This window comes from Capsicum annuum, chromosome 6 (assembly GCF_002878395.1).
Source record: "Capsicum annuum cultivar UCD-10X-F1 chromosome 6, UCD10Xv1.1, whole genome shotgun sequence".
Classification (NCBI taxonomy): domain Eukaryota; kingdom Viridiplantae; phylum Streptophyta; class Magnoliopsida; order Solanales; family Solanaceae; genus Capsicum; species Capsicum annuum.
Window position 1 is genome coordinate 159,587,846 of NC_061116.1, and position 8,027 is coordinate 159,595,872.

An 8,027-nucleotide genomic window follows, 5' to 3' on the forward strand; every position below is an offset into this window, starting at 1 on the left:
AATCCATCACAAAGCAGAACAATAACATGGGAGTCATTTGAACTTAAGGGTGAAACATAGGTTCATCATTTTGGTCACAATTGAATCATAAGGCATATTTCCTATTGTCTTAGGCATTTTATCAAACATGTTGCATGCATAACTATAAGCTTAGGCTTGGACATTAAATTAATTCATCATGTTTTCATAAATCAACACAATTTAGTAGATTTCAATCCACATGATAGCATATATTAATGAAAACACATTTAATGATTGCATCTTGGGTATCATACACAACATCAACATTATCGTAATCAATCCACTACATAGACATCATAATTTATAATTTAAAATTAGATTCTTGGGCTTCATGGATGAATGAAATCCATGAATGAACCCTTGACATACCTGAGTGGATGATTTTTGAAAGATTGGTAAAGGAAAACTTAAATTATTTACTTGGAATTAAGCACCTAGGGTTTCTTGTTCTTGGAGATTGATCTTTGAGAGAAACCCTAATTGGAAGTTGTGAATGAATAATAAAGTTATTAGCTATTATCTGGTATAGTTAGGGGTTAAAATAGGTCAAAAAACCCCAAATACCCTATTAAAAATGGCTTTAAATAGTAGAACAAAATATGCAATGGTGGGTGCGATGGTCCATCACTGGGTCGATGGTCCGTCAGCCCTGACCGTCGTACTTGGGCAGAATAGGGGTTCACTGCCTCTTTTACGATGGCTTGGGCGACGGTCCATCACTGTCTTAACGGTCTGTCGGCATGAGTCGTTGCCCTTCAAAAGAATGTGGTCTCACTACCTCTGCTGCAATGGTTTGGGCGATGGTCCGTCGGCCTTCACCATCGCACTGGGGCAGTTTGGACTGCTTTTTGTATTTCGTCCATAACTTACTACCCCGATACCGTATTTTGACAAAATGGGTATCGATGGAAAGCTAATTCAATTTCTCATATGATAAAAAGTCAAAATTGGGGAAATTCTTTCTAATTTATATATTAATCATTTAGGAAGTCATCACTAACTCTTCTGGAGACTAGATTTTACTTAAAGAAAGTTTGGAATATTATAATATCTCCCCCTTAGGAACATTCATTCTTGAATGGGGATGACTGAAAGGGGAGAAATGTAATACAGAAGCATGTCCTGAGCATGAATGACTGAAACATGACTCCATGACTAACATGACTGATAAACTGAATATATATCATACTGGACATACATATCTGATGCATGAGTAACTGATTCATGAATGGATAACTGAGTGTTCTGAGGAACTAAGTTTCTCACAATAAGAATGCATATTTGATGCATGATTACTTGACTGAACTGATACATGAATGAATGACTAGATATGTAATGGTACTTAATACCAAGTTTATAATGGAATTTTGAACATGAAATGGATACCAATATTATTACTGAAATCTGAACATGAAATTGAAAAGCTTAAGGAGAACTGTTACCTTGACCTAGATCTGAGTTTCCAAAGAAGAGGTGAGGACACTTGGTCTGCATGTCTTCTTCTGCTTCCTAAGTATCTCCCTCAACGGAGTTATTCTGCCAAAGTACTTTGACTAGAGGGACTTCTTTGTTCCTCAGTCTACGATTCTGGTAGTCAATAATTTCGACTGGAATCTCTTCATAAGAAAGGCTGTTATAAACATTTATGCTCTGAATAGGGACTACAACTGCTGGGTCACCTATGCACTTCTTGAGCAAAGAGACATGGAAGACTGGATGAACTAAGGCTAGATCTGAAGGCAATTTGAGCTCATAAGCTACCTTTCTGAAGAGACTGAGAATTTTAAAGGGACCAACATATTGAGGACTGAGCTTTCCCTTCTTGCCAAACTATTTTACTCCCTTCATGGGAGAGATCTTTAGATAGACATAATCATCAATTTTGAACTAAAGATCCTTTTTATGCATATCTGGATAAGACTTCTATCGGCTTTGAGAATCCTAGAGTCTTTCTCTGATCAACTGGACTTTCTCTAAAGCGTCGAATACTAAGTCAGGCCCTATAACTAAGGTCTCACTAACTTCAAACCAACCGATTGGAGATCTGCATCTCCTACCATAGGGAGCTTCGAATGGAGCTATCCGAATACTGGAATGATAACTGTTGTTGTATGCCAACTCAATCAAAGGCAAGTGGTCATCCCAACTACCTTTGAAAACAATTGCACATTCCCTTAGCATATCTTCTAAAGTTTGAATGGTCCTTTCTTCTTGACCATCTATCTGGGGATAAAAGGTTTCACTGAGATGAACTTGGGTACCAAGACTCTTTTAGAATGCTTTCCAGAAATAAGAGGTAAACTGGGTATCTCTATCTAAGATAATAGATAATGGAACACCGTGCAATCAGACCAACTCCCTAATATAGAGTCAGGCATAATCCTCAGCTAAATAAGAGGTATGGACTAGAAGAAAATGAGCTGATTCAGTCATACTGCCTACAATGACCCAAACCAAATTATGCTGGCGACGAGTACAAGAAAAATCCATCACAAAGTCTATGTTCACTTCTTCCTACTTCTAAGTAGGAATACTGAACTCCTGCGTAGACCCACTAGGCTTCTGATGCTCAATCTTAACTTGCTGACATATAGAGCACTTGGCCACAAATGCTGCAATATCTCTCTTCATCCCACTCTACCAATAGACCTCCTGTAAGTCACGTTATATCTTTGTGGCCCCTAGATGAATAGAGTAACGTGCACCATGCGCTTCTGCAAGAATTTGCTGCCTTAAGTTATCTACACCTGGAACACACAGACGACCCTGACAACGCAGAACACCATCTCCCCCTTGGGATAAAACCTCTACATTTTGATCCTGAACTAACTCTTTCAACTTGACTAGACTGGTATCTCTATTTTACCTTTCTTTTACCTCAGAAACTAGAGATGACTCTGAACTATTCTAAACCCATATATTACCCTGTGAAGAATCAACTAGGCGAGCACCTAGTCGGGTAAGCTGATGGACTTCCTGAGCTAACTTATTCTTACTATCCTCAACATATGCAACACTACCCATAGACAGTCTACTGAGAGCATCGTCCACTACATTGTCCTTGCCCAGATAATAAAGGACACTCATGTCATAATCTTTCTAGAGCTCTAACTACCTCCTTTGATGAAGATTGAGGTCTTTTTAAGAAAAGACATATTGAAGGCTATTATGATCTGTGAACACATCTGCATGAACTCCGTATAGATAATGCCTCCAGATCTTTAAGGCAAAAACTATGGCTGCTAACTCGAGTCATGAGTAGGATAATTCTTCTCATGGGATTTAAGTTGTCTGAAGGCGTAGGCTACGACCTTACCATGCTGCATAAGGATGCAACTCAAACCTACTTTAGATGTATCACAATACACTACGAACCTATCGGAACCATCTTGAAGAGCCAAAATAAGAGATAAGGTGAGTCGAGTCTTTAACTCTTGAAAACTCTTCTAGCAAAGATCTGACCACTGAAACTTAACTTTCTTCTGAGTCAATCTGGACATAGTGGATGAAATAGAAGAAAATACCTCTACAAACCATCTATAATGGCCAGCCAAACCCAAGAAACTCCAAATATCTGATGGAGAGATAGGTCTGGGCCAATTTCTTACTGCTTCGGTATTTTGAGGATCAACCTTAATGTCATCGCCGGAAATAATATGACCAAGGAATGCCACTGAACTTAGGCAAAATTCTTACTTACTGAATGTGGTAAATAACTGATGATATCTGAAGGTCTAAAGTACAATTTTGAGATGGTCTGCATAATCACACTCACTGCGGGAAAAGACAAGAATGTCATCTATGAAGACTATGACGAACATGTCCAAGTACTTCTTGAACACATGGTTCATCAAACCCATGAAAGCTGGTGGGGTATTGGTAAGACCAAAGGATATGACTAGAAATTCAAAGTGACCATACCGAGTACAGAAAGCTATTTTTGGAATATCACATTCTCTGACTCTGAGCTGATAATAGCCTGATCTGAGGTCTATCTTAGAGAAATAGCTGGCACCCTGAAGTTGGTTAGACAATTCATTAATTTTGAGAAATGGATACTTGTTCTTGACCGTAACTTTGTTGAGCTGAATTTAGTCTATAAACATTTGAGAAAACTATATTTCTTTTGCATGAATATGACTGGTGCACCCCACGGGGACACACTGGGCCTGATGAACCCCTTATCTAAGAGATTATTCAACTGCTTCTTAAATTCTCTGAGTTTTGCTGGTGCCATTCTGTATGGCAGAATAGATTTAGGATGAGTATCTGGAAGAAAATCAATGTCGAAGTCTATTTTATTTTCGAGAGAAATTCTTGGAAGATCTTCGGGAAAGATACCTGAATATTGATTTACTAGTGGGACTGATTCAATACTAGGAGTTTTAGATATAGAGTCCTTAATATGAACAATATGATAGACACACCCCTTAGATATTATTTTCCATGCCTGAAGGTATGAAAGAAGCTGACATCTGAAAGCTGAAGTACTTCCCCTTCATTCTAGGACAGGTTCATATAGAAACTAAAATTGGAACACTCTGTTTCTACATTTGACTATGGCATAGCAGGAATGAAGCCAATCCATGACGAGAATGACATCAAAATTAGTCATCTCTAATTTGACTAAGACTACTAAGGTGACTTTCTAAGATACCATAGTCGAATAGTTCTTGTATACCCGTCGGTCTATGATGGATTTACCCACTAGGGTAGAGAATGAGAAGGGCTTTGCTAGAATTTTGGGACTGACTCTGAAATCAACTGCTATATAGGGAGTAACAAAAGACAAAAAAGCTCCTGGATCTAGCAAAGCATAAACATGCAAGTGAAAGATCTGTAACGTATAAATAACCACATCAGGAGAATTTTCCTGATCCTATCAGGACTGAAGAGCATAAATTCTATTTCAGCGTTTCCCACAAGTAGCACTAGAAGTGGCACCCTACTAATTTTGGTGACCAAACTGAGCTGGGGAACGGTTACGCTGACCTTGATATCCTGGATGGGGACAATCTCTAACTCTATGTCCTGGTTTGCCACATCCAAAAAAAACATCACTACTAGCTCTGTAAGTACCCTGATGGTGCTTACCACATGTCTGACAAAGAGGATAGATACGGGAACTACTAATACTGCCCTGAGACTTAGAGCCTGGCGCCCTATCTCTATTACTATCCTTGAACTTAGGAGCTAGATCACTAGTTGAGGAAAGAGCTGGAATGCATGACTTAGGATGAAACTGAGAATGGTTTCCTCCCTCAAACTTAGGCTGAGAAAAAATGAAACTACCTGTCCTTGCTCTCTTATTCTGATTCTCCCTCATCTTAACATGATAGAGGTTTTCATCTATCTTCTATTTGAAACTCACTATAGTCTCGCAATCTTGCCAGATGGAAAGAATCTGATGAGGAACTTTCTGGCTAAGCCGTCCAATGATGTGATCGAATTGGCCGACTCTACATTCAACCACCTTTTTTCTTCCCCTAAAAGTAAATGGGAAAAAAGTGTCAACCTCACATAATCTTTATTCAGCCCAGTTAGAATAAATGTGTCAGTAAGCTCAATGAAATTATGCAAGTGGACTTTTGGATCCTTGTATGAAAGACCTGCAGACTGTCCACTACTGATTAGAAACTACACCATGTTGTGCTTTAACTCGAAATTACCCCGGAATATGGTATTTGTATTGGGTAAGTCAAGTTTGTTGGAAGTGGGACTACCACTTCCCTGACTATCCTTCTAGCTACTTGTTGCTCAACCATAGGAGTAGGATTCTCTTGGTCTTCTTGGATTTCGAGGAATTTGGGAGAGAAGGACTGCTTTTCTCCTCCTTTAATTGAAAACTTGTTTGGGTTCAGAACTGGGTTCAACCATGTCCTGATCGCTTTCCAGCTTCCTACTTTTAAATCTTATTTCCTGCAATAGCAAAACCAAAATCAAGTGTAAAATACACCAAAGAAATCTAAAAGTAAAACTAAAATAAACAGTTGCCAAATTTCAAGTCCCCGACAACGGCGCCAAAAACTTGACAGTGCCCAAGAGTACACGTTAGCGTATGTGGTCTTATCATATAGTAAAGTGGCCTTCAAGAAAGCCGAGTTATCAATCCCACAGGGACTTATTTCAATAACGATTCAATTCTAGTTCCTAATTTAGATTAATTTAGTGTAAGAGTAACCAAACAAGGTTTGTAATTTGTAAATTAAGGAAAGGTAAACATTGAGAATTCAAAAGTATTGGAACAATCAATGGAGTAAAGTAAAAGGTTAAAGCACTTTGAACAATCATACTATATTATTGAACTTCATTCTCTCACTTGCTTATCGTGGTTGTTGATTCGTAGGGTTAATTGCATGATCATGGTCTCTTGACCACTAATTATTTTCCTAATTAGGACATTACAACTACATCATTAAGTAGGGATGCTATAATCCAATTAAGCGATTAAAGCTATCATCCTAATTTCAAATCAAGTAAGGCACCTAAGTACATCCCTGTCCTAGACGCTAAGTTCAATTCTTTATTTCATAAAATAATAAACCCAAACTTTATTTATTCTCATGTTCTATCTCCATATTCCCTTTTCTGAGATCTCAAGGTCGACATTATATTTATTTTATGGGTGATCAATCCATAAAATAATTAAATCAAGAATAAACAAGCAACCAATAATGATAAGGAAAATTAAATGTATTTAATAAAAAATAATTGTACTCATGTTCTTGGCTTTAACCCCGGAAAGAGGGCACTTAGCCAATAGTATTCATAATCATGATCCAAATAATTGAATACATGTTATGAATAGTTAAAAGATAAATAAATAATAACAAACATTCATAAATAAATGTTTAGCGGTTGCTTCAATATAATCTACACCGTCACACCACTTCGTCCCAACGTGTCCAAGCCTTCTCTAAGGTCTGCAATGTAATATATATATATATATATATAATACTTCTAATCCCTGTAGGAGTAAAAGAAGTGCACATTGCCCAAGATATTCCCACCAATATTCCTCCATTATGTATGCCATGTTATTATATTAATAATGGTACAAGCCTAAACCGTGTGTTAATAGAATTATATTTAGCCGTGATTCGAAGAGACACTTATATCATTTATAGAGGTTTCATCACTGGGAGATTCTATGTGACGCATTGAGATCGCGTCGGCTCGCTAGAATTTGCGTCCGAAATTTATTCTAAGTGTTAAACGTCCCTCCTTTTTCCCATGCCTTTTGTAGTGTATTTCCAATGAATTTCAAGCCTTTTTGTCATTAATATATCACCATATTCAGCTCACAAATCTTCCTACAATGTCACACACCACATATTACAGATCATAACAACATAATATCCTCAACGATAAATCAAAACAAGAGCTAAAATAAGGCTAATTTGAAATGATCTTCACTTATTATTTCGCCTCTTAACTCAATCAAATTGAACCTGTCACATTCCCAAAAAAATTTTCCACATATAATTACACCATTTAAACAATTTGGAACCTTTTAAAAACAATAGAATCCAACGAAACCAACTAGACACAAACCTAGCTCAAGCTAGTAACACTAGTTTTCCAGGTTGAACTCTAAATAACTCAATTAAGTACAAACTTGCTTGAAAAACACGTTGAACATTGTAAATACATACTTAGAAACTTACATGCTTATTTATATCATATTAACACATAAAGCACACTAACTGTCCTTAAACCAAGAATAATTAAGCTAGAATAGTCACACTAGAGTGCATAAATCCACCCGACATCCTTTGGTGAGGGAGTTCTATGCCAACTATGTAGTGGTGATTGAGAGAATAAATACCTCAAATTAGGATAAAGATACGATGAAGAAACCCTAGCTAGACATGATACAAGTTTGGGATCATGAGGTTTGTATTTCCATCAAATCCATCTCTAATGATTTGTTTGGAACCACTCTTGAACCAATCGAGGTGACTCCACAATATAATTTTTGGATGAATGAAAGAGAAATAACATTG